Source organism: Notamacropus eugenii, chromosome 2 (genome assembly GCF_028372415.1).
Source record: "Notamacropus eugenii isolate mMacEug1 chromosome 2, mMacEug1.pri_v2, whole genome shotgun sequence".
In the NCBI taxonomy this organism is placed as follows: Eukaryota; Metazoa; Chordata; class Mammalia; order Diprotodontia; family Macropodidae; genus Notamacropus; species Notamacropus eugenii.
In genome coordinates, this window is record NC_092873.1 from 326,903,168 (window position 1) to 326,928,150 (window position 24,983).

General features: G+C 37.3%; 1 protein-coding gene and 1 long non-coding RNA gene across 10 annotated transcripts in view; one reads left to right on the forward strand and one right to left on the reverse strand.

Moving 5' to 3' along the window:
- CCDC57 (coiled-coil domain containing 57) overlaps positions 1–20,401 on the reverse strand; it is a 266,795-nt gene extending 246,394 nt beyond the window's left edge. For 7 of the 9 annotated variants that reach the window (XR_011975014.1, XM_072645390.1, XM_072645393.1 and 4 more), the window contains exon 1: positions 20,256–20,397. The gene's annotated coding sequence lies outside the window, so the exon portion shown is untranslated. Of the gene's footprint in view, positions 1–20,255 lie in introns of all 9 variants that reach the window. The other 2 variants (XM_072645391.1, XM_072645395.1) reach the window with 2 other exon arrangements.
- Positions 20,339–21,108, forward strand: LOC140528002 (uncharacterized). The gene is made up of 2 exons (XR_011975015.1): positions 20,339–20,530; positions 20,917–21,108. It is a non-coding gene; the product is annotated as an uncharacterized lncRNA (long non-coding RNA).
- Positions 21,109–24,983: the final 3,875 nt, after the last annotated feature.

Genomic DNA, 24,983 nt, shown 5'->3' on the forward strand with positions numbered 1-24,983 from the left:
AATTATGATTACTATGTATTTTCCTCTTATTCCTTCTTATTCCTTCTTATTCCTCTATCACATTCCTTTTCATTTTTTCATTTTTCTGATTTTTTTTTCTTGATCTCTCATGGAGTCATTCACTTCCACTTGCCCAATTCTAATTTTCCAGGAATTATTTTCTTCAGTGAATTTTGTATCTCTTTTCCATTTGGCCAATTCTGCTGGATTTTTGTCTCTTTTACTCTTTGGCCTATTCTGTTTTTTAAGATGTTATTTTCTTCAGTATTTCTGTGTGCCTCTTTTGCCTGTTGATTTTTCTTTCATGATTTTCTTGCATCACTCATTTCTTTCCCAAATTTTCCATCTACTTCTCTTATTTGATTTTTTAAAAATTCTTTCTGAGCTCTTCCAGGAATTCTTTCTTTTTTGGGGGGAAGGGGGGGAGGAGGTCTGAGATTAATTCACATTTTTCTTTTTTTACCTCCATTTAATAAATACTTATTAAGTACTAAAATTGTGCCAAGTATCCTATTGTGCACTTAAATATAAAGAGAAAATGGAAACATTATGTTGTTCTTCATATTACTTTTATTGATAGAATGTAAACTCTTTGACTGTGAGCTCTATGAATAGTATAGTATGAAAAATAGTACAAACCATTATTTGAGGATTCCTATTCTAACTTTTCACCTCCACTGACAGGTCAAATCCCCAGACTTTGGCTATATCTTTCCTTCAGAATTTTTTTTGGGGGATGGGCAGGAAATACATAATAAATCTCTTTTTTTTGGTATCTTTTGATATTCCAGCCAAGCTAATGTTTTTATTGTATTGTCATCCAAATGCAATTGCTGTGTTTTGTCCTTTAGTTGATGTTAATTTGTTTTAACTTTTTTAACAAATGAAACTGCAAATCTCTTATGTACAATTTGCTTTTCCTTTCTGATATATAATAAAGTTTATAATGTAACCTTCCTTTTTTCCTTTCCCCCCAGATAACTACCATTAACACAAATATGTATGTATGTATGTATGTGTGTGTGTGTGTGTAAATCCATAATTCTATTTCTCAGTTCTTTCTCTAGACATAGATAGCACCTTCCTTCATAGGTCCTTTGTAGTTAATTTGGCTATTTTTAATAGTCAGAAATAGTTGGTTACTAAAAGCTGTTCTTAAAACAAAATTGCTGTTACTGTACATGACATTTTCCTGGCTCTTCAAGTTTTGCTCTTCATCATTTAGTGCAAGTTTTTCTAAAATGAAAGAACTCATAATTTCTTATAGCATAGTAACATTCCATCACAATCATATACTACAATTTGGTTACCCATTCTCCAACTGATGGGCATTCACGCCATTTCCATTTCTTTGTCATCAAAGACAGCTACTATAAATATCTTTTCCTTTTTCCCTGATCATCTTGGGAAACAGACCTAATAGTGGTATTGCTAGGTCAAAGGGTATGAACAATTTTATGACTCTTTGGGCATAATTCCAAATTACTTTCCAAAATGGTTAGACCAGTTCACAGCTCCACCAACACTAAATTAGAGGCCCAATTATCTCACATCTCCAAAATTTATCAATTTCCCCTTATATTTTTCTCTGAGGCTTTGCATGTAGCTGCTTTGATTTTGTTGTCTTCTCAGTTTCTGTTTTGATTTTCCTGTCAGCATATTAAGTTTGTATAATCACCCTTTTTGGTTGTGTGCTCAATTTCCAGTCTATTTCTTAATAGGTTAATTGGTTAATTTTTTGTCTCTAGCTTCAGGTTTTCTGTGCTGATCCTTTCAGAGCTAGTTCTGGGGGTCTGTAAGTTTTCAGTTCTTACAAAGTGGTATGATCTAAGGAGCTGCGGTCATTGTTTTTTCCAGCCTGTGCTCTACTCTGTGAGCCATTCTTTTCTGCCCTGTAACTGTGGCCAGGTTCCCTATTCCTGTTAATGCTCCTCCTCACCCTGGAACTGCAACCTTATACAGGCAGTGTAACACAGTTCTGCACCAAAAAAGGGTCCCCCTGTAATCTCCTGATCAGTTGTCTGATCTCCTCATTATCTGTGGACTGAGAACTCCCGAAGCTGCTGCCACCAATTCAGTCTGGTTTTCTTTGTAGTAATGTCTCAAATGCCTCTTTTTTTCCTAACTATCCATCTTTTTTCACTGTTGAATATATGCCCTTTGTCTTGTATGATTAAGCTCATATTTGCACTATAGATCCCTCTAGGCTATATCTTGAGTTCCATTGCTCATCAGAATTCATTATTCCATTCTCTCTTGTGTTTTCTAGTGGGTACAGAATAGTCTTGTTGTTTGAATGGTCTTTCCTTTGTATTTATAAGTCTTTCTCCTGATCATTTGCAGAACTTGTTTCTGAACTGAATCTCTGAATTTAACCACTTATGGCAGTTTGCAGGGCTGTTTTGGTTTTTTTTTTCTGGAGATTATTTGTAAATCCTTTCAACTGGACTTTCACTTTCTTTTCAAAATTCTGGCCAGATCTCTTCTATCACTTTCTTCATTGTAGTATTAAGGTTTTTTGTCCTGATATGTTTCTTCTGGGAGACCTATGATCTTCAGGTTGTCTCTATGCATCGTTTTTGAGATTAGCATGTTTTGCTTGCATAGTGAGCATGTTTTCTTTTAACGTTATTGTTTTTTGTTTCTCTTAGATTATCCTTCACTTTTGTATACTTGTATTCTCAATTTTTTTTTTTTTTGTGGTAAGGCTTGCTATCACAGGTTCCAGTTGTTTTTTTTTTTTCCTGTACATTACTTTTGCTCTGTGGAACTTAAATTCTACTTTTCATATATCTCATTTTTCTTTTGAACCAATCAGGAATAGCATGCTGTAGTTCCACATTCTCCACAGAGTTCTCTGTTTTACCTAGTGTAGGATCATTTTCCTTTCCTTTATAGCATTTATTTATAGATGCTTAAATTTATTTACTATATCTAGAAGTCATATTTCCTTCTGTTGTTACTATTTTTCCTGCAGATTATCTGCTAATGTTCAAGGTCTTTCAGTTTTCTTCTTTCTGAATTCTTTGGTAATTTCAGGCTTCCCCTCACTCATCCATTTTCCTTATTGTTCACTTTCTGAGTCTTTCCTCTGTAATAGTGGTTTCTTTGGGGCCTGTATCTGGAAGCTTCTCAGCCTCCCACACTGAGCAATTCACAGTTCACCAGCCTAGATCTCTACCTCAACTGACTTTTGGGTGATCAGAATTAGCCCCAGTTGGATGCTGTACCCTTTCCCTCAGGCTTGGTGGAATGCTATAAACCCCCCACCCCAAAACACACACACACACACACACACACACACACACACACACACACACACACACACACTGTCCTATTCTACTCCCTCTATTTCTTAGTTCTTTGCCCTCACACTGGAAGTTCTGAGCTTTGCAGTACTGATGCTATAGGGCTGTCCACCCCAGAACCAGCTCATTAGCAGATAGTCTGCTCTGTAGATATTAAGGAGTTGTTGGCCTGGCTCCAGCTCTACTAGCACTACAATTGTCTGCACCAGAACCAGCAGTTCAGTTTTTCAGCACTGGTGCTACAGAGTTAGAGTCCCAGCAAGCATTTGTTCCTGAGTGGCTAGGGCTGCCTGGATGTCTGCGCTATTGTTGTCTATCACAACTAGAGTAGATTTCCAAAGCCTGGAGCCTCACTTTTCAGGCAATGGAAAGAAAAAGGGAGAGGGAGACTAGGGCACTGGCATGGATTCTGAGGTAAATCTGTATCCTGTCTTTAGGTTTGCAGGCACAGCCTTGTGGCGGGTAGTGTGGAAAGTGAGGGAGGGGTATTGGGTAGCCTCAGAGCCAGTAAACATGAATTAGTTCAAGGGTCTGGGTTTTCTTTTTTAATCTTTTTTCACTTTTGAGTGTCCTGTACCATGGAAACAGCTAAAGTTGCTTTATCTTTAGTGCCTAAGTTCTATTTTGGAGAAGTTTGAAAGGTCATGGGGATTAAAGAAAATACCCAGTTTTCCACCTTGTTGCTCACATGACATGGAAGTCTTCTCACATTCATCTTTTATGCATGTGTGGTTAGGCACACCTTGGGTTGCAACTTCACCTAAACTGCTCTTTGGGACATATAATTCCATTTCCTTTTGTAGTTTCCAGTATGTACAGAACAGTCTTGTGTTTTTCGAATTTCCTTTCCTTTATATTTGAAGGTCTTTCTCCTGATCACTTGGAGAATTTGTTGTTTCTCAACAGAACTGTTAAATTCAAAGACCATGTGTTTTGGAATTTTCAGCACAGTATTTTTTTCTGGAAGTGATCCATAGATTATTTTGATTAGCACTTTGCTTTCTATGTTCAGAAGTTTGAGGAAAGTTTTCTTGTACAATTTCTTGAGTTACGATGTTCAAATTTTTCTACTTGCTATGTTCTTCTCATAGGCTGGTAATTCTTAACTATTCTCTACATATCCTGTCTTTGAGATCAAGGTTTTGCTGATATAACAGCCATGCTTTCCTTTAATGTTACTGCTTTTTGCTTCTCTTCTTCCAAGTTATTCTTCACTTCTATGTATTTGTATGTTACCCTTCTGTTTTTTGGTGAGATTTGTCACTATGGATTCAAGTTTTTCTATTCAGCTGACTATTTCTGTTGTGCAGGTCATATATGCTGGTTTTGTAAGCTAACAATAGAATAATGCAGTGATATAGCCCAGGTACAGAATATCATCCTGTATCTAAAGTACTATATGTTAAGGTAAGGTTCCTGAACTTGGGCTGGGGTGTGTGTGCAGAAATAGTGACTACTACTGCCAAGTCTCACATAGCTACCGGAAAAATGATTCACCTCTGACATAGACATACCCCAGAAAATAGAGAAGACTTCAGAAGATGTTATCAAAGGCACACTATCAAAGACTTTGTAACAAATTTATCACTCTAAAACCTTCTGTGTTCTCTATGCCCAAGACTTCAGTTAGCTTGAAGCACAATTGAACCTTTCCAGGGAAAACAAAAAGAAACATACAAAAATGTCACCTATTCACATTTGGTTCCTGTAGTATACTACTCTTCCATGACAACATTTTATATGGCTTTCTCTCCACTGGGGATTTATCAGTTACTCAATAGATTTCACTTAAGTGCCTGCTATCAATTATCATCACCTGTCCTTTCCATTCATGTATGATGTTTTTTTTACAAATGAAAAACTGAATAAACATTGAAAAAAGTGATTTTTCTGATAAGTTGATAACATTATTTTTATCTTTATTTTACACTTAAAGTTAGTAAGTTTTTTGTCTCTAAAGTTAAATTGACAGCAAAAATTATTTCTAAAAATTCCTATCTGGAAAAATAAAGATATTTATATATATATATATTTATGTGTGTATTTAAAAAGTTTCATTCATAACCCATTCCTATGTAATGAGAAGTGTGAAGATTAATTAGACAAGCTTGGCAAAAATTGAATTTTATTTTCCAGAGATGAAAACAACCTTGGTCACCATGGTTTTTGCAGGTTTATAGATTATTTAAGGCTCTTAAAATTCATACTCAACTTATAAGCACAAGAGGCCCTAGCTCAAAGATAAATGGTATTAGATAACCTTAAGAACAAATATTCATCAATCTAAATTTAATATGTCAATTAAAATTTATTGAGCAGCCTTCCTTTGGTCACGCGATACTGTCTGACATTCAAAGCTGTATATAACCTGCTCCCCCACCCCATTCCAGTCTTCTTACAACCTATGCTTTGCCACATACTCTGCAATTTACTGACACATCTCCTTGCTGTTCCTCGAGCAAGGCACTCTATCTCCTGACTCCAGGTATTTTCACTGGCTATCCCTCATATATGGAATGCTCTCTCTTCTCATTTACATCTCCTGGATGGAGACTTCCTTCAAGTCCTACCTAAAGTACCATCTTTCACAGGAAGCCTTTCCAAATCCCTCTTAATTATATTACCTCTATTCTTTCAACTACTTCCAATTTGGCCAGTCTATATAACTTGTTTGTACAAAGTTATTTTCCTGTGGTCTCTCTCATTACACTGGGAGCTCCTTGAGAGCAGAGATTATCTTTTTCCCTTTCTTTACATCTCCAGTGCTTAGCACAGTGACTGGCACTTAGTAGGAGTTTAATAAATGTTTACTTCAAAAGGAATTACGGAGAGAGTTCAGGCCAGATATGAAGCTTGTTATGTCAAAGAAATGATAGATCAAAGAAATGGTATAACTAAGTTAAAGGAAGTATCCACTTGGTGATTATCTTATCACTCTCAGGAACCATAATGAGAAGTAAAGAGAATTACTCTTGTAAGTAAAAGGTCATACTAAAGGTTGATTATAACAGAGAAAACTCAAAGCATCCTCCTTTTCCTCCTTCTTGTTCTTCTTCCTAATTAGTGAAGGAAAGCAAATAAATCTCTCTACAACACTACAAAAATAGAGTTCAAAGGGATGGCAGAGATCTAACTTGGGAGCATGGAACATAGTCTACTCACTTCCTGTAAAATCACAATGTGATAAACAGCAAAGCAGTACAATGGCGAACTTTGGCAATTTAAAAGACAGAAAGGGAAACTCACAGAAGATAAGAAACATTTACAAACATTCTGATTTTCCTAGCAAAAAAAGTTTGCCTCTGCAATAGCAACCACACAATGCATCTGAACCCAGAAGCACTAATGAATCAATATCACCTTACTATACATACCATAGGAAAAGAATAAAATTATTCTATTCAAATAAATAAGAACTTTGATCATCATCCAAAGAATCATCTACCATTTACCTGGGAACTGTCTATATACCTAAAGAAATAGAGTATGAAATAATGAAAGGAGCAATGACCATGAAGTCAGAAGACATTGGTTCGTATGTTCAGCTCTTACGGTTAACTAGCTGTCAGGTACCACAAATAAAATTCTAAATCACTAAGCACTTTCTAAGGAATTAAACTGTGTAACCTTTCTGAGCCTGGTTCCCCAACTGGAAAAACAGGAATAACACATTACCTACCTTAAAGAACTGCTATAAAGAAAGCAATTGGAGTGATGGGAGGGGGGAACCAAAATAACAGAGAAAAGGTAGTAATTTGCCTGAGGTCTCCCCAAAACCCCTTCAAATACCTTTAAATAATGCCATAAAACAATTCCTGAAGCAGAAGAACCTACAAGAGGATGAAGTAATATAATTTTCCAGCCAAAGACAACTTAGAAGGTCAGCAAGAAAGGTCTGTCTAACTTGGGCGAGAGTAAAGCAGTCTAGTACAGGCTGCATCAGCACAAACCCAGCCATAGCAAATTGTGAGCAGACCTTGGGAACCACTGAATCAGCAGTGACAGCAGCTGCTTCTGGAATTCTCAGCCCACAGAAGGTAAGAGGACCAAACAACTGATCAAAAGGAGATTATAGGGGGTCTCTTTGTTAGTACTGAGGCAGGACTCCGTTGCTTTGCCCATACTCAGACCCAGGTTGTAGTCTTAGGTGACAGTGCTAGGCTGAGGAGGAACGCAACCACATGAGAGCTTGCAGCCATGATGGAGCAGGGATCCTCATCATGGTTCCAGGGCAGAAAAGAGTGCTTGTGGTCACACAGTGATAGACCAGAGCACAGGCCAGGAGAGTAGTAAACACCTTTCCTTAGATCATACCACCTTGGAAGAACTGAAAACTTACAGGTCCCTAGAAGTATCTCTGAGAACAACAAAACCCCTAAAGCTTGGGATAGTACACTTTCCACCCTAGAAGCAGAGCTCTACTTTAAAGAAGAGTTAAAACTCAAGAAATAGTCTGGGGAAACGAGGAAACAGCAGAAAAAATTCTGACCATAAAAAGTTACTACGGTGACAAAGATCAAAACACACAATTAGAAGAAGAAAACAAAGTCAAAGCTCCTACATTCAGAGCCTCTAAGAAAAATATGAGTTGGTCTCTGGCCATGGAGAGCTCAAAAAGGATTTTGAAAATTTCGAAAAGAAGTAGAGAAAAAATTGGAAAGAGAAATGAGAGTGGTGCAAGAAAATTAAGAAAAATGAGTCAACAACTTGCCAAAGGAGACACAAAAAATATAAGGAAAATAAAACCATAAAAAACAAAGTAGGTCAAATGGTAAAAGAGGTTAAAAAAATGAGAAGAATGCCTTAAAAAGCAGAATTGGCCAAATAGAAAAGAATAAAGAAGAAAAGAATTCAGTAAAAATTAAAATTGAGCAAATGGAAGCTAAGGAGTTTCTGAGAAATTAAGAAACAATAAAGCAAAACCAAAAGAATGAAAAACTAGAAGACAATGTGAAAGATCTCACTGGAAAAACAACTCACCCGAAAAATAGATCTAGGAGAAATAATTTTAAAATTATTGGACTACCTGAAAAGTCATGATCTAAAAAGGAGCCTGTATCATCTTTCAAGAAATTACCAAAGAAAATTGCCTTGGCATTCTAGAATCAGAAGGTAAACTATAGAAATTCACCACTCACCTCCTGAAAGAGATCCAAGGTAAAAACTCCCAGGAATATTATAGCCAAATTTCAGAGCTCTAGGTCAAGGAGAAAATATTGCAAGCAGCCAGAAAGAAACAATTCAAGGAGCCACAGTCAGGATGACATAAGATTGAATAGTTTCTACATTCAAGGACCAGAGGATTTGGAATATGATATTCCAGAGGGCAAAGGAGTTAGAATTACAGCCAAGAATCACCTACCTAGCAAAACTGAGTATAATCCTTCAGGGGGAAAAATGGATATTCAGTGAAATAGAGAACTTTCAAGAATTCTTCATGAAAAGGCCACATTGAATAGAAAATCTGACATTTCAAATACAAGACTCAAGGTAAAAAGGAAAGGGAAATCACAAGGGACTTAATAAGGTTAAACTGTTTACCTTCCTATATGGGAAGATCATACTTGTAACTCATAAAAATTTTCTCATTATTAGAGCAGTCAGGAGTATATATAGACAGCAGAGGTGTGAGTTGAATATGAAGGGATAATATCAATATACTGAGGGAAAGGAAAAGGGAGAGGTAGAATAGAGTAAATTATCTCACATAAAAGAGGCAAGAAAAAGCTTTTACAGTGGAGGGAAAGGTGGGGGAGGCAAGTGGGAGTGAGTGAACCTTATTCTCATCAAAACTGATTCAAAGACGGAATACCATACACAAAATGGATATAAAAATCTATCTTACTTACCCTACAGGAAAGTAGGAGGGGAAGAGGATAAGACAAAGGAAGTGATAGAAGGGAGGGCAGATTGGAGAAGGAGGTAGTCAGAAGTAAAACACTTTCAAGGAGGGACAGGGTGAAAGGAGAGAGAGAGAGAGAGAGAGAGAAAGAGAGAGAGAATAAACAGGGTGGGAAATAGAATGAAGACAAATAGTTAGCAATAGTAACTGTGAAAAAAATTCTGAAGCAACTTTCTCCAATAGATGCCTCATTGCTCAAACATATAGAGAACTGAGTCAAATTTATAAAAATAAGAGCCATTCCCCAATTAATAAATGATCAAAAGATATGACCAGTTTTCAGATAAAGTAATCAAAGCTTTTTATAGCCATATGAAAAAATGCTCTAACTCACTAATGATTGGAGAGATGCAAATGAAAACAATTCTGAGGTATTACCTCATACCTAGGATACAAAGGGAAATTGACAAATGTTGGAGAGGATGTGGGGAAAATGAGACATTAATGTACTGTTGGTAGAGTTGTGAGCTGATTCAACCATTCTGTAGAGCAATTTGGAACTATGTCCAAAGGGCTATAACCACGCATACCTAGCAATAGGACCCAGCAATACTACTACTAGATCTGTATCCCAAAAGAGATAAAAAACAAAAAGGAAAAAGACCTATATATTCAAAAATATTAATAGCAGCTCTTCTCTGGTGGCAAAGAACTGAAAATTGAGGCGATATCTATCAATCAGGGAATGGTTTAAAAAAATTGTGGTGATTATGATGGAATACTAGCTATCCATTGGTCATTGTTTGTCCTTTGTTCTAGAAGGGACCATGACATCAGAAAGATGATGCCATGACTTGCAAGTGAACTGGATGTCAGTGAAGGAGGGCTGTGCAAAGTCACCAGACTCACTCTCTCTTTTGGAGTCATCTAGGTCCAGTGGTAAGATATAGATCAGGACAAAAGGAGATGGCCCTGGATGCAGTGGCACAACTTTGCCTTTTTAAGCTAAGGTCTTTCCAATTCTCACTATGACTGAGGGAACACCTCAAGACCCATTGTTGACCAATCAATGAGAGCCAGAATGAATCGGGTTTAAGATATGGTCTTTAAGAAAGACATTAGCCATTAAACCCCAAGAGATCTTTCAGTTACCAAAATTTACATTCCTTTGGACAGAGCACCAGCAGGTAAAGGCATGAAACCCCATGTGAACAGAGGGTGAGCAAGGAGAAAAGGGAAAGGAAGGGATGGAAAGGGGAGGGGGCAGGAGAGAAGAGGGAAGAAGAGAGGAGAGGAAGTAGATGAGCTGCCTAATTGGAACCGGCTGGTTGGGTCCCCAATGGGGCAGCTCAGACTACTCACAAGTTGTTATTTGTCCTTCATTCTCAAAGAGGACCATGACGATACCATGACTTGCAAGTGAATTGGATTTGAGTGAGGGAGGGCTGTGCAAGGTCACCAGCCTCATTTTCTCCTCCAGAGTCATCTGGGTGCAATTGCAAGATATAGATCAGGATGAGTGGAGATGGCCCCCTATTGTGCTATAAGAAATGATGAGCAGAATGCTCTCAGAAAAACCTGAAAAGATTTACATGAGCTGATACAAAGTGAAGTGGAATGTGTACAAAGTAACAGCAATATTGTAAGATGATCGGCTATGAATGACTTAGCTATACTCAGCAGGACAATGATCCAAAACAATTTTAAAGGACTTATGATGAAAAATGTTATCCATATGCAGACAAAGAACTGATGGTTCCAGAATACAAACTGAAATATACATTTTTACTTTCTCTATTTTTCTTGAAGGGTTTGTTTTTGGTCTATGATTTCTTTCACAACATGACTAATGTAGAAAAGTTCTGCATAACTATACATGTATAGTCTATACTGAATTGCTTGCCTTCTCAATGGGGACTGGGGGTGGGGAGTGAGGAAAGGAGATAATTTGGAAATTGAAGTTTTAAAAACAAATGTTAAAAAAGAAAGCAATGTGTAAACCTTAAAGTACTATAAAAATGTGTGCTAAAATGACTAAATTTAAAAGGGGTTTTTGCCTGATCAAAAAGTAAGTATTCCACTAAGATTACATTACTATTTGACTAACAGAAAACTACTGAGAGGGATTTTTAAAATAAGCTTGTTAATTAAACTTGTATTGGTACTTTAAAGCAGGTGCTAACAAAACACAAGTACTTTCAAGTCCTAGAATTGGCAAAAAGCAGAGTTCTAAATGTGAGAAACAAAATCACTAGACATTTATGTCTGCTTCCCTTTGCAGAATGGCATTAAAGGGCAACAGCTTCTTTTTATATCTCTGCTTTTAGTATCTGCTGTTCCACATGCATTTGGCTTTCAGCTTAGCCACTAATAATAAAAGCTTTATTACTTCTAAAAGAACTAACAATCACTTAGGATGAAGATAGCTGCCTTAGCACTAATTTTGAAAATATTTAATGAGTTTAGATTACTACAAATATAGTTCAAAAATACTAAGTACTTTCTAGGGAATTAAAAGTCAGGGCCATGAAGATTCATATCAACTATACAACTATACAGCAAGACGTTATCCTGAGAGCCTTTGAAAATCCTAACACATAGCACATGGGCTAAACTTAGGACAATCTTTGGAAGAGACCTCTGTTACATGCTTAAAGGGCCTGGTGATCTCTTGCCATTTTTCCTACCCGCTTTTTGTTTTTATTGCAAAATAGTGCAACTACTTCAAAAAACTGTTTCCTAAACCAAGATATTACCAGCAGATCAATCCTAATACTATGCTAATAATGCATTTGGTAGGCATATACAATTATTTATTCAAAAGTTGTAAAACTGCCTTGTATAAAGAACTGATGTAGGGCTGTTTTACAGGGGAGTAAAAATAAATATAAAAAGGAGAAAAAATTTTTTACTGTATTCCCCAATATGCACTGTACAATCTAGCCAAAAGGAACTAAACAGGGTAGCTTTCATCCTGCCTCAGTCCACTTACCCAGGATAGTCCTTCTCCTTCCTCATTTGCGCTACATGAATTCATTCTCTTCTTTCACACCCCAGCTCAGGTGTCATGGCTGTGTTCCATAAAGTATTCCCAGATCCCACTAGAAAAAATTTATCTCACCCTCAACTATTCTTACAATTTAGAGCTTTCCTCTGATATCTTTTATCATTTTTATGATAAAAATACATAAGGTCTTTGAGAGCAGGAACTCTGCCATTTATTTAACCTATGAATACCTTACACTTAGCACAGTGTGTGGACACACAGTACGCACAAAGACAAGAAAAGAACTCAAACCTTCTATTCTCTCCATTCTAAATCATACAGAAATAGATTAGTCAGATGCTTTGTTACTCTGCTAAATAAATGAAGAGGTTAAAAAAGTGAAAAAGGTTAAAATCATCCCCTTGCCTTTCTCTCTAATCTTCAACCTATCCCTATACACTAGCCCACTTCCTGCAGCCTTAAAACATACTTAGTCTCTCCTATTCTTAAAACAAAACACACAGAAAAACCTTCACTTGACCCTATGAGCTGCTCAAGATATGGATCTACATGTGTCTTCTCTTACATAGAGAAAGTACTAGAAAAAGCTGTTTATACTAATTGCCTCTACCTCCTCTTCCCTCACTCCCTTTTATCATTTATAATCTGGCTTCTGACTTCATCATGCAGCTAAAGTTTTTTTCAAAGTTATCAATTACTAAATTCAACAGCCTTTTCTCTATTATCACTCTTGACCTCTCTGCACCATGTGACATGCTGACCATCCTCTCTTCTAGAATGCTCTCACTCTCTGAGTTTTTATGACACCATACTCTCTTGGTTCTCTTCTTTCATGTCTCATCACTCCTTCTCAGTTTCCTCCCCTGGGTCATCATCTATATCATGCCTCCTAACTGTGGGTATAACTCAAGGCTTTATCTGTTCCCAGTTAACTGTTTCCCTTCTAATTTTTACTATAATGACTGTTTCTACAAAAACTCTTCAAATTTGTATAAGCAAAATTATCCATTTTACCTCCTATAATCTTGATCTCTGCCTCATCAATCACTTTTTCCCTATCCATATGGGGAAAAGTACTGTATTTTATACATAACTATCACCACCGCATAATCATCATACCTTATTTTTTCAGTCCAAAAATTGTTTCTTAATAACCTTTTACTGCATAATTGTCATGCCACTTAAAAGGTAAACAGAATGGCAATGTATTCACCAGTGGCATATGAATATGCATTTATCTCTCATGAATTGCGAGCCGGAAGACTAGAATTCTCAACACAGGTGCACTGTCAGTATATTTTCAAAGGTCGATTTCCGTGGTTTGTTTACAGCACTGTAGTACTAACAGTACTTACTATCAGTCAACCCAATGAAGAACTATAGGTGCAAGGGGAACAGGTAGGCTGGAGAAGCTGCCATCAGCAGGTAAGTCATGTGATATGATAAGACTGGCATCTTCCCCCACTAGCTAACCTGTACAGTTCATCTGCCAGAGGTTGTTTTTGTTGTTGTTGTGTTTGTCCTTTGTTCTTGAAGATGATCATCAAGATGATGATGACTTGCAGTTGACTTTGATTTGAATGAGGGAGGGCTGTGCAAGGTCACCAACCTCACTTTCTTCTCCTGAGCCCTCTGGGTCCAATGGCATGATATTCATCAGGATGCCTGCAGGTGGCCCAGGACGCAATGGGAGATCTTGGCCCTTTCAGGCTAAGGTCTTATAGCATTCTCACTTTAAGTGAGATACACCCATTCAATGAATAAGCTTATTTAAGTAGTTGCTCAAGGGATGGCCCCTTTAATAAAAAAAAAAAAAATCAAACCGGAAGGAGAAGACCCTCAGGGTTCCTGGGTAAAAGAGATGTAAAGCATTTCTTTCTGACTGTGGATAAATATAAAAACTATTCTGTGAGCTTCAAGCTGAAAGTGATTGTGTTCACTGAACAGCATGGAAACAGCTACAGGAAGACAGTTTTTAGTGAGTAAAAAGTTGGTACAAGACTGGCAGGAACTAAAAGACAAATAATACTGGCACAATTTTTTAATTAAAAACTTCACATAATGGTCGCATTTTCATGTTTTTTTGCAAAAATGTGCCAAAAAATCTGCAATGATTATGCAGTGAAATTCAATCATCTCCTTTTCTGCTCCTCTAATTTATGATGTGACCTGTTATATTTAAGTCATGTTCCCATCTGGAGTTCAATGCAGTACATGGTATGAAATGTTGGTACAAATGGATATCAAACTGCTTTCTAGTTTTCCCAGTAATAATCATAAAATAGAAATAAACATGATTTTCTTTTTTCTTATTTATTTTAAGTTTTCAATATTCACTTTTACAAGATTTTCAGTTTGAAATTTTTCCCTCTCCTCCCTCTCCATCCTCCCCAAGACGGCATGTAATCTGATACAGGCTATACATGTATAACCATATTAAACATATTTTCACATTAGTCATGTTGTAAAGAAGAACCAAAACTAAGGGAAAAACCACAAGAAAGGAAAAAAAAAACAAAAAACCAAAAAAAATCTAATGTGCTTCGATCTGCATTTAGACTCCATAGTTCTTTCTCTGGATGTTGACAGCGTTTTCTATCTTTAGTCTTGTGATTTTCTTAGATCACTACATTGCTAAGAAGAGCTAATCTATCAAAGTTGGTCATTACACAATGTTGCTCACTTCACTTTATATCAGTTCATGTAAGTCTTTCCAGGTTTTTCTGAAATCTGCCTGCTCGTCATTTCTTATGTAACAATAGTATTCCATTACATTCATATACCATAACTTGTTCAGTCATTCCCCAATTGATGGACATCCTCTCAATTTCCAATTCTTGGCCACCACAAAAAGAGCTACTATAAATATTTTTGTACATTTGGGTCCTTTTCCCATTTTTATGATCTTTTTGGGATAGAGACCTGGAAGTGGTATTGCTAGGTCAAAGGGTATGCACAGTTTTATAGCTCTTTGGCATAGTTCCAAATTGTTCTCCAGAATGGTTACTTCAGTTCACAACTCCACCAACAATGCATTAGTTTTCCAATCTTCCCATATCTTCTCCAACATTTATCATTTTTCTTGAAAAATATCACTTTTTATAGATGATATAATTCACCTTTTCTTAATTCCCTCAGTTTATTTTTCTTGTCTTATTGCTATAGGTACCATTTCTAGGAGTATGTCAAGTCACAATTTCTTTTGATGACAAAATGAGTCTTCTATTCACCCAGGTTCATAACCCTGGTGTTAATGCTGAACTCTTCAATGTCCCTCATCCCAAATCAGTTGCCACATCTTGCCTATTCTACTTCCACAATATCTCTTGCATCTGTCCCCTTTTCTGTACTCACAGGACCACCACCTTATTTTGGGCTTCTTGCATGGTTATAACAAGAGTCCTAATCATCTCCCTTCCTCTTGTCTTTTCCCTATCCAATTTATCCTCCAGGCAGATATTAAGGCTAAAGAATATACATATATTCCTAAAGCATTGGTCTATGACACTCCCTTGATTAATAAACTCCAGTGACTCCCAATTATCTTTAATATCAAATACAAACTCCTGTATTTGACATAGAAAGCCTTCATAACTTGGTTCCAAAATTTCCAGCCTTATACATGTAAGATGTGTGCTACTCACATAAATGTAGTTTACATGAGATGTTTAAACATATTATCAGGGAGTTCAAGGTGAGGCAAACAGCAATTGACCCCAACACAAAAAGTATTAGAACAATATCAAAAATTGGGGGGGGGGGGAATGTATCTGCTATAAAAAAAAAACTGACCTTGAAAACAGGTCTCAAGAGGGTCAAATTTAAGAATCATTAGACGCCCTGAAAATCATGATTTTTTTTTTTAAGTGCCTAGAGATACTATATATCGAGAAATTCATCCAGTTCTAGAAGCAAAGGGCAAAGAATGAACATTAAGAATCCAACAATCACCAAAATGAAAAGTCCCAAGAATACCACAGCCAAAATTCTGTTTCCATGACAAAAAAAAAAAATTCTTAAGGGTACTGTAATGTTAATATAAAGTTAAAGATCTTCCCTGCCCATTAATAGACTTCAGGTAGAGCCCATTAAGGGAAGCTTGATTAGGGGAGGATTGTTTTGTCAGAAGACCCATACTTTTTGTTAATGTCTAAAGAGTTAAAAATTTTCTTCACCCATTAATGGGCCTGCCCATTAAGGGAAGCTTGATTACGGACATTTGTTTTGTAGGAAGGCCCACACCTTTTGTTAATTTCTAATGAGGCATTGGTTCTCAAGGGTCAAGATATCCTCCTATCTGAAAAGTGCATATATATATATATATATATATATATATATATACACACTGAGGTGAGGTTTTGCTTTGGGGCTTATTCATTAAGAAGTGATTAAAGTTAAGACACCACCCCCCCCCCCCCCATGGACGTGCTTCTCTCTTTGGTAATTATGTAAATATGTAATGGTCAGACAGTTGGATCTATCTGTTGATCTGTGATGTTTGTATTGCTTATGGTTAGACAGTTGGAAATCCTGTCTGTTGGTCTTTATTTCTCTGCTTGTATTTTCTCTATTGGTATGCAATTAAAGAAAATTGTTGATCCTTCAAAAGTTGCCTTTCCTTTTAGAAAAGCAGATCAAAGAACCTGTGATAGCAGGTCATCCTGGATGTGTCAGGGTGTTTGCTTTTACAAGTGCATATACAAAAATGAGATCAAGTTCCAAGGGACCACAGTCAGTATCATACAAGATGTTTCTAATATACATGAAAGGAGAGCTTGGAATACGGTACAAAAACCAAAAGATGTAAGGTTATACAAGCAAGAGTAATTTTACCCTGCAAAGCTGAGTATAATCCTATAAAATCAACCTTTAACAGAATAGAGGACTTTCAAGTATTACTGATGAAAAGTCAAAAAGTAAGTAGGACTTCTGAAATACACACTGATAATGTTTAATATAAAATTTTGGAATAATCTCTTTGTTCTCTCTGAAGCAAACTCAGAGAATACCTCTTCCTATGTCAGCAAAAGCCAGCCAAAGCTGACTCTGCACTCCTTGGGAGACCTTTAACCTATGACATATCTTGAATAATGGGACTTTCCTTTGTATCTTATTATCTATAGACACATACCATGTTATGGCATATTAAGGGTAAAGAAAAAATAGGCATCCTGGGTTTCTATTGAACATTGTTTGCCCTTTCCTGTGTCAGTTACCTGTTTGGGGCAGGAAGCCTGCCACTTACTAGTGATGGGATTTCCTTCCTTCTTTACCACCTGAGACATATGTTTACCCAGCTTAGAATCTCAACATTTGACTGACATTGCTTTGTTAATTGTCTTGTCTTACTGAATTTATGATTTGCTTAATTAGGAGAGTTTCCTTCTCATGGCAAAATGTACTTAAGACAGACGTTTTCTGTACTAGGTAGTCAGAGTCACCTCTGACTCCATAGCGCTTTGTAACTGTTTTCTTTATGGGGAATTGATTAATTAATTAAATCATAAAATGTATGCATTTAGCCTGTTGCCTTTTCTCTAACCAAGTTTTCAGGTCAACAACACATAAGAGTAAAAAGAATCCCAGAAAATTACATTTATTTGAGCAATCAGATAATGATGTGCTAACATTCCAATGGGCTAAAGGGGAGAGAAAAATTGTCTTTTCAGAACCTGATTATCTTCAAAAGGTTTTATGGAGTTAAATATGAAAAACAGAGATCCTAAGGGTGGACTAATTATGCCTGAGGGTTTTAAGAGCGGAAAGAAAAGGGAAGGTAAAAGGACTATACTGGTATAGAAAAAAAGGAAAAGAATTTGTTATTTCTCATAATTGGGGTATATGAGAAGAGCTTGAGATGAACCTACTGAAATGGACAAAGGAGATTGAAACACACATGCAAGCAGTTTTGGTGTGGAGATAACCTCAAACTCAAGAGGAAAACAAAGCGGTAATAAAAGGATTTCAAGAAGGAGAATAACACTGAAGAGGGAAGAGTAAGTAAAAGAAACTTCTTGATTCTGGAGGAGATTAATAGATATAAAAACAAAGGAAAAGAACTAGAAACAAAGAAGATGCATATCAACTGAGATATGGCTAAACACATAACATTATGCCGTAAGAATTATGAAAGTGATGATTTCTGAGAATTCTGGGTGGTATAAATTAATGCAAAGTGAATTCAGTGAAGAGAACCAAGAGTACAATACATACAATGACAATACCGTGAAGAAAAACAACTTTGAAAGATTTAACAAAGATAAGTCATGTCTCCATTATATTATTCTCTGCCTGACAAGCAAAATTTGTTTTGCTTGACTATGTTTGTTACAAAGGTCTTTGTCTCCCCCACCTTTTTCTCAGTTGATAATGAAGTGGGAGAAAGGTAGACAATTTTGAAAGTGACATTTGGAATTTATCATAGTGTGTATATGTAGGTTTTCTTTAAAGTAAGCAACATGAAAGATTCACAGTTTTATATAAAATCATCTTTTTCTGTTCTGTTGTGTATACAAAAATGCTCAGTTTTCTGGTTAAGTTAAAAATAAAATTTAAAATGGATAAAAAAAATAATGTGTTTAATTTGTCTTATATAGAAATTTTAAGTATTCTACTTGCTACAATATCTTGGCCAAAGTTATTCCATTCACCTCTGACCTTAGTTTCCTCATCTGCCAAAGCAAGGAGATGGACTAGATTTTCTACCTCCATCTTCTATGAAATGCAGTCAATAAGCATTTAAATGCATTACTGAAATGCTTGTTGACTGATTGCTGGTCTCCAAAGAGGCTTTAAACTTTTAGACTTGGGGCTAAATTAGGTAAGCAGGTAGACAAGGAACTATTTCAATATCACTAGTTTCCTGTGCAATCCTATGTATTTTATCCTCAGCCCATAGCACAGTGCCTGGCACACAGTATATATTTATTGATTGATTTATTAATTTTATAGAAAATTATACATAGATAATTATATTTCAATGATTGGTTTCCTTTGTAATCTTACATATTTTATTTTACATAAAATTATATATAAATAACGATGTCAATGATAGGGCTCCTTTTGAAATCTATGTATTTTATTTTACATAAAATTAGGTAGATGACTATTTCAATATAATTTTCTTTGTAATACTGTACATTTTATTTTATATAAAATTATAGATAACTATTTCATTGTGATAGATTTCCTTTGTAATTCATTTTATTTTACATAAAATTATATAGATAAATTTCAGTCCTATTTACTTTATTTTACATAAAAATTATATACCTGTTTCAATACAATTTGTTTCCTTTGTGATCTGTATTTTATTTTACATAAAAATAATAGATAACTGTATTTCATGGACAGATTTCCTTTGTAATCCTGTTTTATTTTACATAAAAATAATAGATAACTGTATTTCATTGATAGATTTCCTTTGTAATCCTGTTTTATTTTACATAAAAATAATAGATAACTGTATTTCATGGACAGATTTCCTTTGTAGTCCTATTTTATTTTACATTAAAATAATAGATAACTGTATTTCATGGACAGATTTCCTCTGTAATCCTATCTATCTTATTTTATGTAAGAATTATGAACAAGTGTATTCCAATATGTTTCCTTTGTAACCCTAGGCATTTTACTTTACCTATATTTCAATATGATTGGTTTCTTTTGTAACACGCACTTTACTCTATGAATTTAAAAACTTCATGCTGAGAAGGGGTCAATCCGTGCTTCAGCAGACCCCCTAAGGTAGGGCACGGCGGGTCAGAACCCTCGGGCGGTCGCCTAGCACCACCACCCACGGAGGCGGCGTTTGAAGGCTTGGCAATAACAAGCGCTGGCCATGGCTGGCGGGGAAGGGGCTTTTCCCTGGGTCTCTGCCCCCCAACGTCCCCGTCCTCTACCCCACAATTTCCCTCTAGAGTTTTCCAACCCACCTGGGCCGCCCCCCACCCCCAGCCCGTTCCAAGAACCTTCGCAACCCGCGCCCCGCCTCAGCCCAGACCCCCGCTCCCACCCGGGGGGCTTCGTGCGCCCCTCAGCTCAAGGAGACCAGGAGGCCGGCGTCCCCCCCTTTTCTCGCAAATCCTGAGCTACTCACTGGGAGCAATGTCTGGGTTCCGCGACCGATCCTGGGTTCAGACGGGCTTAGGGACCAGGCCGCGTTTCCATGGAAACCGGACTGCGCGCCTCCCTCAGGACCGCCGAGCACATCCAGCTGCGCTCGCGGGTGTCTCCGCCAAAGGCTTCCCCGCAGGAAACTGGTCCTTCAGGTCCGGGTTCTGTCAGAAACTCTCCTTCCCATTCGTCCTTCTCTGTGAGCACTAGGGAATCAAGGCACCATTGTGAGACCTTAAGGATAGATCCTCGCTGATGGTGATGAGGAGGGGGGGGAGGAGGAGGGGAGGGGGGTGGAGGAGGGGAGGGGGGGGAGGAGGGGGGAGGAGGGGGAGGGGGGGTGGAGGAGGGGGAGGGGGAGGAGAGTGCTGGTGGAGGTGGTAGCTGGCATTGATATAAATTTGAAATAGGGATAATGCGAGTCCCTACCTCCCCGAGCTGTTATGAGAATAAAATAATATCTGTAAAGACTAGCTTTAGTACGTAATTGTATCCTTACAACAACCCAGAGAAGTGCGTGCCCCATTTTACAGAAGGAGAAAGTAAGATACAATAAGTTGCCCAAGTTATCAAACAAGAGGCTACATTTAAACTCAGGTCCATCCTGACTAATTACAGTATTCTATGTATTTTCTTCCTCCAAGACCTGAAGACACTTCAGCAGGTGTCTTCACTCCTGTGAAGTGTAGACCTCCTCTTCACTCACACTTAACACATGGACTGCCTACCCATGAAGAGAAACTTCCTCGGCAACTGCTACTTTAAATTTTTCCTCTATGTGCCTCAGTTTCCTCATGAGGAATTTGTTGTGAAAGTAAAGCTATGAAAGAATTCAAGCACTTTATCTTTTTTGCATTTTATTTTTCTTTGGGGTTTTTTGTGTGTTTTCTTTTGCAATGTGCATAGTATGGAATATTTTGCATGACTTCACATATCTAACTGAAATCCTCCTTCTCAAAGAGGTGGGAGGGAGAGAATTTAAAACATGAAATTTTTAAAAAGTGAATATTAAAAATTTAGATGTAATTGAGAAATATTTAACAAAATAATTTTTTAATTTTAATAAGATAATTAAAATGGCCTTTTACCTGGCCAAAATGAGAGGGATGGAGTAAATAATTTTAAGAAAGGACATGTTTAAATGTTTAAAAAAAAATCTCATTTAACCTCATTTTACAAAGGAGGAAACTGAGACCCAGAGAGATGAAATGATTTGCCTAAGATCACAAAGCTAGGCAATCTCTTCCAGATATAACATTCAATGCTTCTTAAACAAGGATTCCACTTATTTCATTTCTTGATTGAGTCAAAGCTGGATTTTCTTGATGTCCTACAGCCAGGTTCAAAGTACAACTCTTCTTTCAGAGAGTCTGAAAGCATTCATTCTAAGTATCACCCCGACCATCACTCCAACATTTTGGAAGATATTGTCCAAAGGGTGATAGTTGGGGGTGTTCTGGAGTCAGCTCAAGCTGGCATGTGAAAAATGGTTATATTTTCAGTGTGAGCATTTACACTTCAGAAATGAGCAATCTTTACAATTTTGATTTGCTATTTAGTTGATTATCTAGACTTAAGAAATGGTTAATAATGCAGATTAAATTGAAAAATTTGTGTGCCTTACATTCTACTTCTCCCTCCCCAGCCAAGTTGTTAAACATTTACTAGTTCACCCCTAGGTGGTTCTACATCTTCTGGGTCTGGGACACGCCGCCCTATAAATCAATTCCTTTGTTGGCTGGGTAAATAATTATCCTTGCCAAAAATCACCTCTTCAGTAATGTTTTCACTGATTAATTTGCATATCAGTCACATCTTGAAAATAATATGGGCCATTTCCACACCATCCCCAAAGATTTTAAAGCAAAGGTAGTTGCAACCCTGATAACAGAACTAGATTCTCATCTTCCATGGCACAGCCTGAATCTAACCAATTCTTTTTTTGATACTTCTTTCTTCTCACCTAAACACATAGAATTATTCTTCAGTTTCAAAAAAAGTTTTCCCCTCATTCCTAAGGTTGAAGAAATGAGCACCTGACTTCTGTTAGGTGAAATGACCAAAGATATTTATTCCATGGACACATATGGTTGTACGGCAAAGGCTCACCACATGAAAACTCCTTGAAGATCTAATAGCAAGAATTTCTCAAAATATTTGAGCAAATCTTAATTGTCATAATCTTAGGAAAACAGAATCCAAGAAGCTGCAATGGATCAGAGTCAAATGATAAGGAGCACAATATATGGAAGACAGAATATAGATTTATGAATCTACAGAACTATTCACTAACCTAAAGATGATGTCTGTTGATATCTTTTGATTCATGCATAGATTGGATTTAACTGAGGCAGAGTTGCACAAAGTCGTCAGCCTTATTCTCTCCTCCAGAGCCATCATAGTCCAGTGGCAGGACAGAGTCAAGACTGCTGGCGATGGCTCACACTGCAGAGGATGACCTTGCTCTAACCAAGCATCTAACCAAGCTCTAAGTATTCCACATCACCTGCTTCCGCTGCCCTTGTGGCCGTTGGAACAAATTGTTCTCATCTGCCCATTCCACCACAGGAAGTCTTCACATGCTTGGGGTAGACACCCTCCTAACTCACCAATGGGTTTGAGATCCCTTGGTTACCTTCAACCTGGTTTGGCTCATCTGTGGAAATGGTTTACTGGGGTGTGGCCACTGCGCATGCTGCAGCTTTTTGGAGTCACAGGTGAGAGTTGAGTGAAACAGGTAAACACCAAAGGTGGAAAGAGCCCCAAAAAGGGTTTGGCAACCATCACACCAAGGTACTGGTCCTCCCTGAACACACCCTACACCCCTTTTTTTCAGGGCTGCTTATGCACCTTTGGTATCCACCTGTCACCCGTCTCTCTCACTTCTACTTCTAAGAAACTAGCATGTACAGCATCTTCACCCTGGTAAACCATTTTGGCAGATGGGCTTCACCAGGTTGAAGGTAACCTATGGGTCTCAAAACCTTTGGTAAGTTAGGACAATGTCTCTCCCCAAGCATGTGAAGACTTCCTCTGGCAGAATGGGTGGATGAGAACTATTTGTTCCAATGGCCATAAAGGTGGCTGAAGTGGGCACTGTGGAGTGCATAGAGCTTGGTCAGATATCAAAGATGCCAAAGTCATCCACTGCATCCTGGACTATCATTAGCAAAAAATGTAGAATTGTCACTGTGCACTCTTCTGTTTGTCACATAAACCTCGACAACCAACCATCTTCAGCCTATCTCTGTTCTAACCTATCTGTGGCATGAAGAAATTTAGCCTATTTTAATTTTGGCCCCTACTTACTGCCAAGTTGTACAGGTCTGGTGTAGGGAATACAGTAGCTTCCCTGACACCCTAAACAAAGAAGCCCCAGGGAAACTCAAAAAACCCTGATAGGAAAGCCAAACTATTGTGTCAGAGTAGTTCCAGCAATCACAACCAAGGACCCTTTTCCTCTTCGTAAGGAGTATCAACTAGCCATACTTTCCCAGTTTTTCCTTCCTCCACTCCTCTAACATGAATCAGTACCAATCCTCTGATCCATTTCCTTGTTCCTTTCCTCCAGTGCTTGGTCCTACTAGAACCAGGTAAGAATCCACCAGATTTTAGTGGAAGGAATCTCCAGGGTTCCAACAGGGTGCCCCATTCTACCAGGGACCAAATGGACAGACCAGTTTTATTGATCTTGCCTGACTGCTCTGCATTTTGTGAGTGTCTCTCCACAGTAAAGATGGGCTTGATTTGCTATCTTGCTTTGAGTTCCATGATTCCTTTGTACTGTTTTTTGGTTGTTCTTTTTTTACTTTAGGAACCTTCCTAAGTCTGCATTAAGACATTTGGGATAGGACAAGCCAGTAGAATAAAAAAAAAAATCACCTAAATTAATTTACTTCTTCAATGTACTCAAACTACCCAAGAATTACTTTAGAGTACTAGCAAAGCAAAAACAAAATTCATATATTGGGAAAAATGATCAAGAATCTTGAGAAAAACAATGAAAAGAAATGGGAATAAAGGAGACTTGGTAGAGTCAGATATAAAATGATACTGCAAAGTAGCAATTATTAAAAATAATCTGATGTTGGTTTAAAAATATAGAGCTCTGTTAGGGGTACAGATTAGCTATACAATTTACAGAAATAAACGTATGTAATTTTAGCTGTTGTTCAGTCATTTCTGACTTTCCTTGACCCCATTTAGAGTTTTCTTGGCAAAGATATTGGAATGGTTTGCTATTTTCTTCTCCAGCTCATTTTATAGATGAGGAACTAAGACAAACAGGGCTACCTGACTTGCCCAGGGTCACACAACTAGTGCCTAAGGCAGCATTTGAATTCTTGAAGACGAGGCTTCCTGCTTCCCATTTTTTTATCCACTACACCACCTAGCTACCCTAGTATTAAATAAATACAAAGACCCCAGTTGCTGGGAGAAAGAATCACTATTTGACAAAAACTGTTGGGAAAATTAGACAGCAATACCAAAGAAATCAGATTTACAATAGCACCTCCCAACTTAAATAAAGATAAGCTCCAAATGGCAAATCCCACATCAATAAAATCACAGATTCATTTGAGTATTTGAACTGATGAGGTCTAATAAGCCTCCAGGCAAATTATTAGCAAATAACGTATAATAAGAGATGGACAGAACTTGAATGAATCTTCTCCTCCTACTTCCACCTAACCAGGTTTATGATTCAACA